Raw genomic sequence first — 11,027 nt, forward strand, 5'->3', positions numbered from 1 at the left:
AGGTGAGACAAGTCATTACTCTTAAATCTTGTATCAACATCATTTTATGAGATTTTAGGAGTCAAACTGAAGGATAATGGTTTGGATGGATAACTTGTGGAATTTTTTGTAAGACTACCCGATACTGCCAAGGGGTGCAGTGAGGCTGATACTTGAGGACAACTCATTAGGGGAGGTTCAGCTCCCCCTCCAGGTGCCTAAGACAGGACTTTGACAATTCATTGAGGAAATTAACCCATGGCACTGGTAACAGAGAAAAGATTGAATGCATCACCCTTTCATCATCTGCTTAACCAGGTTCTCTATTTGTCTTATATTTGTTTCTACTCATCTGCACACTGTAATGTAGATCAGTACTGCTACTGTCCCTCACACTCCAAATCTGTGACACAGGTAAATTCTGAGAGGATAAAATAACTCTTAGACTCCGTGGAGGGCAATGACAGAATTAGTATGGTTACTCCCAGGTATTCAGGGAAAGTCCTTATGTATAAAGATTTCTTTATGTTTCTGAGCTGTGATCACCATGATTTTGCATTTAGTAATAAACCTAGTATAGTATTTATCTTTTACTGCATAACAAATTGCCCCAAAACTTAGCAGCTGAAAACAAAGCACCCATCCATTATGTCACAGCTTTTGAGAGTCAGAAGTCTGGTGGTTCTGGCTCAGGGGGTCTTATGATGTAGGCCAGGGCTGCAGCCATCTGAAGGTTTGAGTGAGGTTAGAAGAGCCACCTTTTTTTTTTTTTTGAAATGGAGTATCATTCTGTTGTCCAGGCTGGAGTGCTGTGGCACAAGCTTCGCTCATGGCAACCTTCACCTCCCCAGGTTTAAGCAATTCACCTGCCTCAGCCTCCCAAGTAGCTGGGATCACAGGTATTGGCCATGATGCCTGGCTAATTTTTGTATTTTTAGTAGAGATGGCATTTCACCATGTTGGCCAGGCTGGTCTCGAACTCCTGCCCTCAAGTGATCTGTCTGCCTCAGCCTCCCAAAGTGTTGGGATTATAGGCATGAGCCATTGCCCCAGCCCATGAAAAACCCACTTCTAAGAAAGCATACTCACAGGGTTGGTAAATTGATTTTTTGGCAGAAAGCCTCACTTCCTCACTATGCAGAATTCTCCGTGGGGTATTTGACTGTCTTCATGACATGGCAACTGGGTTCTCCCAGTGTAAATGATCGGAGAGAAACAGAAGACACAATGTGTTTTGTGAGCTAGCATGGACGTCACAGATCATCAATTCTGCACATCCTCTTGTTCCACTGGCCAACCCTATTCTTTTTTTTTTTTTTTTTTTTTTTTTTGAGATGGAGTCTTGCTCTGTCGCCAGGCTGGAGTGCAGTGGCTCATTCTCGTCTCACTGCAACCTCCGCCTCCTGGGTTCCAACAATTCTTCTGCCTCAGCCTCCCAAGTACCTGGGACTACAGGCGCGTGCCACCACACCTGGCTAATTTTTGTATTTTTAGTAGAGACGGGGTTTCATCATGGCGAGGATGGTCTCGATCACTTGACCTCATGATTTTTTTTTTTTGAGACAGAGTCTCACTCTGTTGCCTGGCACCAGGCTGGAGTGCAGTGGCACAATCTCGGCTCACTGCAGCCTCCACCTCCCAGGTTCAAGCAATTCTCCTGCCTCAGCCTCCCGAGTAGCTGGGACTACAGGTGCACGGTACCATGCCCAGCTATTTTTTGTATTTTTTTTAGTAGAGATGGGGTTTCACCATGTTTGGGCTAGCCCTATTCTATGTGAGCAATGAGGACATGCCGGGAGAAAGAACCATGGGGGGGCCATCTTGGAGACTGCCTACCATACCTGGAATTACCTGGCCATGTTACCTTGGACCAGGTAGAGTCTTGGGGAGCCAGGAAGGCATCTGTTTGTGTGGCTTCTTTGTGGACTACCGTCTTGCCTGCTTCCTATGCCTGTCCCTAGTGAGGTTTCCCTGGCTGGCTGCCTGCTTTGTTTCCAAGCCTTTAGAAATTACTCCTATGGGCTGGACGTGGTGACTCATGCTTGTAATCCCAGCACTTTGGGAGGCCGAGGCAGGTGGATCACCTGAGGTCAGGAGTTTGAGACCAGCCTGGTCAACATGGTGAAACCCCGTCTCTACTAAAACTACAAAAATTAACCAGGCATGGTGGTGCATACCAGTAGTTCTAACTACTCTGGAGGCTGAGGTGGGAGAATCGCTTGAATCCAGGAGGTGGAGATTGCAGTGAACCGAGATTGTGCCACTGCACTCCAGCCTGGGCAACAGAGCAAGACTCCTCTCGAAAAAAGAAAAAAAGAAAAGGAAAAAGAAATTTTTCCTATGGCTGGATTTCAATCTTAACCCTCAAGCATCCTGGAATCAGCACGTTGCAGAGATGGAAAGGTCAGCAGTGGTCCAGTTCCCTTCTTTTATGATAAGGAACTATCATTATTTACAAGGTCAATCTAAGATAGTTCTTAGACAGGTAAACTGCAATAACCTATAAACTGTAGCTCAAAGTGAGGGGTCTGGAAATCTCTCTTAGTGATTTGGGCTACTAAGATCCAGAGAGTTGAGAGTTGAAGAGTTACCCTTATACTCCTTCTCTCCTTATTTTAATACTTCAAACTCCCCTGTACACCTAGATCCTTGTCATTGTGTGAATGAATGAACAGAGAATTGATTTTGAATAAGGAAATGGGAAAATTGCTGAAGGCCTTTGATGCCAGGAGTATGGAGAAAAGAAATACTGGAGAGAGGTTTATCCCTCCGTTTGTCCCCTATGTACCGCTTACTAATTTGGCAGGGATGTCGATCATGCCGGAGACTCAAGGAATAAGTGAACCCAACCTCTTGTACTCAAAGCCTCCCTTCCTTGGGCTTCACTGTCAAATTTCCAAAGCAACTGTCTTTTCCAGAAAGCGTCCATTGACTGGGCATGGTGGCTCACATCTGTTATCCCAGCACTTTGGGAGGCCGAGGCAGGAGGATGGCTTAAGCCCAGGAGTTTGAGACCAGCCTGGGAAACATAGGAAGACCCCCATCTCTATGAAAATAAAAAAATATTAGCCGAGTGTGGTGATGTGCACCTATAGTCCTGGCTACATGGGAGGCTGAGATGGGAGGATCGCTTGAGCCAGGGAGGTCGAGGCTGCAGTGAGCCGTGATTGCACCACTGCACTCCGGCCTGAGTGACAGGGTAAGATTCTGTCTCTAAGTAAATAAAAAAGGGTCCATAGGATTCCCTGTGCTTTAGTCCCCATGGCTGTCCACGTGTGTATAACTTCCAGCAAGATCAGCTGAACTGAAACAGAGGTCATTTCTTTAGGCTTGAAACAAATAAGGCATGAAAAACTAAACGGTAAACAACTGTATTTTTTGAGGGAATGGGACTCTAGCAAAGAATCAGAATTAAGGCAGGCCTTTTAGGTTTTCTTTCTTTAAAATGATGCCTGATTGATTTCCAGCCCTTTCTGCTCAGTCTATACTTGTAATTATACACGTGAACACTGTGTCCAGTGCTGGCAGCCTTGCTCACCTCATAGAAAAAAACCACAGCTCTTCTCATTGTGGCTGTAACCTATGAACTGATGATTCTCCCTATGTACATTCTATCTGGGCCAATCCCAGAGAAATTTAACACAGCGTTGTTCCAGGGGAAGAGCAATAAAATAGCTAGTGTGAATGATTTATCCCCGGAACTTATTAAACTTGTTTCTTCTTCTACATCTAAGCTAGCCACATATTGTTTTGCCATGTTTTTCTGGCATTTTCCCATCCACCTGGACACATGCCAGAGGCAACCCCTCTCATAAAGAACTTTGGAACTATGACTTGAAATAGTGCAGACTTGCATCATTTTGAGCCATTTGGCAAGGTGGCTTGAAAAATGTGAGCACTTGAAGATTTCAAACTGTTGGCAATAATAGGATGGTCTGTTTCCAGGAACACTGTCAGGCTTTAGGTCTTGTTGTTCTGCTTAAATTATACCAGGTACTAGCCATATTTCTAAGAGTATTTCCTAACGTGGAGTCTGAGAATTTGTGTGTGTGTGTGTGTGTCTGTCTGTGAGAGAGAGAGGAAGGTGCAGAGACAGAAAGAGGCTGAAAGATAGAGAGACAAAACAGACAGAGTCCTCTCGCTTGACTGCAGCTCCCGAAGGACTTCTTAGAAGCAACTGACACTATTGTTGGAGCATCAAAAATTGGAGTGGGAGAATTAGGTGAAGGCTGAATGGAATGTCAGAGAAGGTTTTAAGGATGAAAGCAGTCATTCACCTTACGAGGTGAAGGAATATTGTTACAGAATGAAGGGAAGGAAAAATTTTTATAAAAAACAATAGAGGTCTTAGACAATCTGCTTGATGATTGAGAGTTTCTGACAGCAAGAAACAGGAGCATGTACACTTCCCAGAGAAGAAACCATTGGAATAGCGTAGAAGGAACCTCTCAAATTATCCTAAAGGATGTGGCCCCTCCCTAGCCAACTGGAAGAGAACAGCCAACTGGAAGAGAATAGCCAACTGGAAGGGAACACAAGGAATCCCTGAGAAACCTAGAAGAGCTGATTAAGCTGAGTCACAGCAGAACGCAGTGGCTCATGCCTGTAATCCCAGCACTTTGGGAGGCTGAGGCAGGAGGATTGCTTCAGCTGGGGAGTTTTGAGACCAGCCTGGGCAATGTAGGGAGACACCATCTTTATAAAAACAAAACCAAACCAAATATTGATTATAATTATGTATGTGCATGGTAGTGCATGTCTGTGATCCCAGCTGCTCAGGAGGCTGAGTGGGGAGGATTGCTGGAGCCCAGGAGGCTGAGGCTGCTTTGAGCTGTGATTGTGCCACTGCCTGCACTCCAGTCTGAGCAACAGAGAGAGACTCTGTCTCAAAAAAAAAAAAAAAAAGAAAGAAAAGGAAAAAGTTGAGTCACATTTATGACAGGCTAGAGGAATGAACAAAGAAAAGCTAAGCAAAGGAAAAAGATTCATGGGTGTCTGACAGAACCATCCTCGTAAGCCAACAGATGCTGCCGGGACTCACAAAGACAATACTTGCCTCATCTCAGATGAAAAAAACATGGTGCATGAAGACATAAATGTTTGTATTATTACATGACTAGTACATGAACATCACTGTTGTCTTTCCATAGGGTTTGGAGGACCTGACAATTGTGAGCACGTCACAAACAGACGCGAGCTGGCGAGCAGCTCATGCATAAACATCCAGCACCACAGGCCTCGTCCCTTGTCCCCTTCCCTCCATAGCCTCGAGAAGTGTGAACGGTTCTGTCTCTGCTGCTCGTACCAATTGGTGCTCCTGGGGTAGCAGATGACTAGATAATGGAAAAATTTTATAGATCCTGTGATTTCAAGAATAGATAAAGTAGATATTTGAAGAGGAGAAATCACTTAGCCTAAGTGACCAGGGCTGGTCGGCTTTTTATGGTGGTTACTTTGCCCCCAAAACCTCTGCCGCTGGTGTGGCCTACATGTGCCAGTTTACGAAGAATCACAGCAATAGGGATCGTTTGGAATAAGATGTGTCTTCTAGGGGCAGGCTGTGGCAGGCTATCAGTCATTCATCATCAGCATGGATTGGCTTGTGAAGACTGTGTTTCCTCTATGAGAGTTGATAGGGGTTGTACAGAGGCAATGGACGTTTGTTTGATTTGAGAGCAACTGAGGAGCAATTGGGTGATTGTGGAGCATGGAGCATTTTGAAGGGATGAGAAGGGGTGGGATGCTTCAGTGGGAGCCAGAGAGCAGCTTCACAACCCTGGAGACTAAGAATTGATGGAGCATGCCAAAAAGAATACCCGCCCGAGAAAATTCTCCAGGACCTAACGTAATTGGACAATAGAAATCACAGAGCAGCCAGGCGCGGTGGCTCACTTCTGTAATCCCACCACATTAGGAGGCTGAGGCAGGAGGATCACAAGGTCAGGAGTTCGAGACCAGCCTGGCCAACATGGTGAAACTCCATCTCTAGTAAAAATACAAAAATTAGCTGGGTGTGGTGGCACGTGTCAGTAATCCCAGCTACTTGGGAGGCTTAGGCAGGAGAATCACTTGAACCCAGGAGGTGGAGGTTACAATGAGCCGAGATTATACCATTGCACTCCAGCCTGGGCTACAAGAGCAAGACTCCATCTCAAAAAAAAAAAAAAGGAAAAGAAAGAAATCACAGAGCAGATGCCAGAGTGCGGCGTCAGGAGGCAGTGCTCTGAGCCCTTCACAACCTGTGCAAGTAGCTCCTGGTGCTGCTCTGGGGTGGATGGGGTGCATCCTCCAGTGGAGGTGGGAACAGCTGGAAGCTCCAGGGTTCCCAAGTGCAGCTTTCAAGGCAAACACAGTCCAGGCCCTGCTGCCATGCTGGCTGCACAAGCATCAGCTGTGGAGACTCCAACAGCATCTGCCTGGTCCCCTGCATGATGTCCAAGGCTGAGGAGGCCAAGAAGCTGGCTGGCCGTGGGGTGGTGGAGAACCACGTGAGGAATAACCCAGTTCTGGGAACTGGAAGTAGTTCCACAAGTGTCCATGCTCTGCAGCGAGTAGCGGAAAAGTGAGTCTGGAGAATCTGAACCTGGTCTGTGTTTCCACATCCTTCCAGGCCTGTCAGCTCATCCTGCAGTAGGTCTTGACTCTCCATGACCAGGATCAACAACCAGAGACCTCACCATCAGTGGAGCTGGTGCAGTAAATGCCGATGTTAATCTCATCAGTCTTCTCCTGATCTAGGGGAAGACCGTGGCTGGCTATGCCAGTGGCTTCATCGTGATTGCTGATTTCAGGAAAGATTCAAAGAACCTCAGGGACCAGTGGCACAAGGGAATCCCAGTGGCCTTCATCACAGTGAGCTGAGCTTTGAGCCAGAAGTTTAGGGGTGTGGTTGAATTCCAAATGGCTGTCAGCAAGGCAGGTCCAGTAGTGACAGATAATGGGAATTTATCTTGGACTGGAGGTTTGACCAGGTACATAAACGGGGTGAAGCGAACAGAGCTGCCAGAATAATGATTCCACATGTGGTGGACAAAGGCCTGTTCATCAGCATGGCTGAGAGAGTCTACTTCAGGATGCAGGATGGCTCACTGAACAGGAGGGAACAGCCTTTCTGCTGACCTTGTGAGGAACAGAGTGTCTTCCCCCTTGAACCACAGGTCACAGCCAAGGGGGACGTTCCTCTCCAGGGGCCTTTGCCTTCATGTCTCTGTGACAGGGTGGACAACTAGCAGGAGGGAGAAGAGAGGGCAGTTAAATCCAGTCTTCTGAAGTATTGTTATTAAATATCATTTTTCTTTCTTTTCTTTTCTTTCTATTTTTTTGGGGGGGACAGGGTCTTGCTTTTTCTCCCAGGTTGGAGTGCAGTGGCATGAACTCAGATCACTGCAGCAGCTGTTTCCGGGGTTCTGGTGATTCTCGTGCCTCAGCCTTTCAAATAGGTGGGGTTACAGGTGCCTGCCACCATGCCTGGCTAATTTTTGTATTTTTAGTAGAGACAAGGTTTTGCCATGTTGGTCAGACTGGTCTTGAACTCCTGACCTTAACTGATCTGCCCACCTTGGCCTCCCAAAATGCTGGGATTGCAGGCGGGAGCCATGGTGCCCGACTTGTTATTAAATATCTTTTAAAAGAGAGAAATATAAACATATATTTTTGCTATTGAAATATTCAGGTTTTTTTAAATTAAGATAAAAAAGAGATAAATCATAGTGAGGTCTGAAATTGGGTTTTCTACATTGTGCACTTGGAATAGTAGCGGGAGTTAGGGTAAAGGAGTTCACTTTAGGAAATCAGGATTTAGTGTTTCTCTGCTGCAGGACTTCTCTGAGACGTTTATATGCTAATGAGTATCATGAATATCCAAGAAAGACTACAGTATAAAGTGTGTAACAAGTTTATTTTAGCAAACATTTGAAGGGCATCTCAGGGGACTAGTGATCAACAGGATACATTTTGGGGGATTTGAAACATCAATATCCAAAATCTTGGGCAGCATTTTCACCTCCAAACTTCAGGTGAAAAGAAAGGCGTTAGTTTGGCCATCTGTTTTCTTTCTAATTCTGGAATCTATACCCATTAGAAATGCAAGGGTACCATCTGAATGAGGAGTGGTGGGGCAATGGAAGGAGGTAGGAAAGGCAGTGAAGGCGAAAGTCAGCATTATGAAATCCTCCCAATGCCAGCTGACTCTAAAAAACAGGAAGGAAATGCGTTTCCTCCTGCACTCCTCATTCCACAGCTGTGGGACCCACAGCTCAGAGCACCCCACGCTCCAGTTACTAACTTTTTCTCTCTACTGACAATACTCAGACCTGCCTAGCATGTCTTGGTTAAGTCCTACCAATTTTATCTCCTAAATGGCTCTTGTATTAGTCTGTTCTCACATTGCTATAGAGAAATACCTGAGACTGGGTAATTTATACAGAAAAGAGGTTTAATTGGCTCATGGTTCCGCAGGCTGTATAGAGGCATGATGCTGGCATCTGCTTGGTCTCCAAGGAGGCCGCAGGAAACTTACAGTCATGGCAGAAGGCAAAAAGGGAAGTGAGACATTTCACATGGTCAGAGCAGGAGGAAAAATGTGGGGGAGATGCTACCTACTTTTAAACAACCAGATCTCATGAGAACTCACTCACTATCATGAGAATAGCACTAGGGGGATGGAGCTAAACCATTAGAAACCACCCCCATGATACATTCACCTTCCACCAGGCCCCACCTGTAACACTGACGATTACAGTAGAGCATGAGATTTGGGTGGGGACATAGATCTAAATCGCATCAGCTCTCACATAGAACTATTGTGTGATCTAGCAACACCGCTGCTGGGTATATATACAAATGAAAAGACAACCACAGATTTAAGAAATATCTGTACTCCCTTGTCTGTTGCAGCACAATTCACAGTAGCCAAGATATGGAATCAGCTTAAGTATCTATCAATGGATGAATGGATAAAGAAAACGTGGTACATATACATAATGGAATACTATTCAGCCTGAAAAAGAATGACATTGTCATTTGCAACAACATGGATGGAACTGGAGGACAATAGTAAGTGAAATAAGCCAGGCACAGAAAGACAAGTGCTGCATGTTCTCACTCATATGTGAGAGCTAAAAAAAGAAAATTGAAGTTGACCGGACACGTTGGATCACGCCTGTAATCCCAGCATTTTGAGAGGCCAATGTGGGTGGATCACAAGGTCAGGAGATAGAGATCATCCTGGCTAGCATGGTGAAACCCCTCTCAACTAAAAATACAAAAAATTAGCCAGGTATGGTGGCACGCACCTATAGTCCCAGCTACTCCAGAGGCTGAGGCAGGAGAATCGCTTGAATCTGGGAGACAGAGGTTGCAGTGAGCCGAGACTGTGCCACTGTACTCCAGCCTGGTGCCAGAGTGAGACTCCGTCTCAAATAAACAAACAAACAAAACCAATTGAACTCATGATAGAGAGCAGAATGCTGGTTACCAGAGGCTGGAAAAGGCAGTGTGGAGCTGGGGATAGAGCGGATGGTTAGTAGGTACAAAAGTACAGTTAGATAGAAGGAATAAGATCTAGTGTTCAGTTGTACAGTAGGGCAGCTATAGTTAGCAGTCATTTATTACACATTTTCAAGTAACTGAAAGAGTGGAATTGGAATGTTCCTAACACTAAAGTGAGAAATGCTTGAGGTGATAGATACCCCACTACCCACATTTGATCATTACACCTTCTGTGCTTGTAGCAAAATATCATGTGCACCCCATGAATATGTACAACTACTGTCTATCCATAGTCATTAAAAATTTGTAAAAATTTAGAAGTAGCTCTCAAATCTGTCCCTTCCCTCCGAATCTAACAGTTCTCTTCTCTCGCCCTGGTATCCCGGCGTACAGCCCCATCTAACTCATCCTCCATGCTGCAGTCACAGCTCCAAACACGAATCAAATCAGGTCAGCGCGCCCACCAGCCTGCCTCTAGATGAAAGTCCTCTCATTTTTCTCGCAGGATGGAGAATCCTTTACTGAGGAAGGCCCTGTGTGGCTGGCCGTCGCACACCTCTCGTGCCTCTTCTCATCCTCACTGTCCCTTGCTCCCTGCACCCCAGCTGCATGTGGCCCCCTTCCCACAGGCTCCCTGCTGCCCTTTGCCACAGGACCTTGGCACATGTGGCCCTCTCTGCCTTTGCCACCCTCCCGCTTTCAGCTCAATCACATTTCCTCAGGGCGTGCTTCTCTGGTCTCCCTGGCTGGTTCCGTTCCTCCTGTAAGTCCTCATGGCACCATGCACCTCTCCTGTTTACTTCCTACAGCTGCACTTTGTGTTGATTTCTGCGACTGGGATTAGTGTCTGCTGTTTGCATTGGTCAGGCCAGTCAGGTGCTCCATGAGGACGTGCAATCTTTATCCATTATTGCAACTCCATCGCTTAGCGTGATGCCTCATGAGTACAAGAACACCAATCTGGTAATACTGTTTGATTTCATGGCTTGAGTGATTGGTTGGACCTAAATCCCTTGAGAGCAGAAGTTTCTGCCTGAGATCCATGGAATATATGTAGACCGTTCTAGAGAATGTATACAAATATTTGCGCCATTATGTTTTTCTCAGGGAAAGTGTGCACATAGGGGTCTATGAACTGCTCCCCTTCCTGCCAAAAAGTTAACCATGGTGGTCCTGTAATTATTTGGATTTTCAAAAGAATTACCTCTTACCCAAATGGATCTTAAATAACTAACATGAGTCAGGCACAGGAGTAGTTAAGGCCAAGTTCTGACTGATTGGACGGTAACTGCGCAATGAGACATTGTCAGCGTATTGGTTACATAGAGAGAAAGGGAGGACCCACCGAAGTGCGTGTTCCCTGCAGTACTTCTCCCACGCGTGAAAGAGCAGGACACCAAGGCAGAATTTTGACTGCAGCTTGAGTTGGGAGGAACCCTGTTGCTGAGAACCCAATCTTAGCAGCTAAGCAGTTTCATCATCTGCAGTTTTTTTTTCCAAGTGGGCAAGGAAGGAAACCTTCTTCGCAACCTGGGAGATGATGGGAAATTACCTTCTAA

The 11,027-nt window shown here is 45.8% G+C and overlaps 1 pseudogene; it reads left to right on the top strand.

The window, feature by feature from the left end:
* The first annotated feature begins 2,271 nt into the window (after positions 1-2,271).
* On the top strand, positions 2,272-10,237 carry LOC141580768 (ribose-5-phosphate isomerase pseudogene; annotated as a pseudogene).
* Positions 10,238-11,027: the final 790 nt, after the last annotated feature.

The sequence above is a fragment of the Saimiri boliviensis genome, chromosome 13, assembly GCF_048565385.1.
Source record: "Saimiri boliviensis isolate mSaiBol1 chromosome 13, mSaiBol1.pri, whole genome shotgun sequence".
NCBI lineage: Eukaryota > Metazoa > Chordata > Mammalia > Primates > Cebidae > Saimiri > Saimiri boliviensis.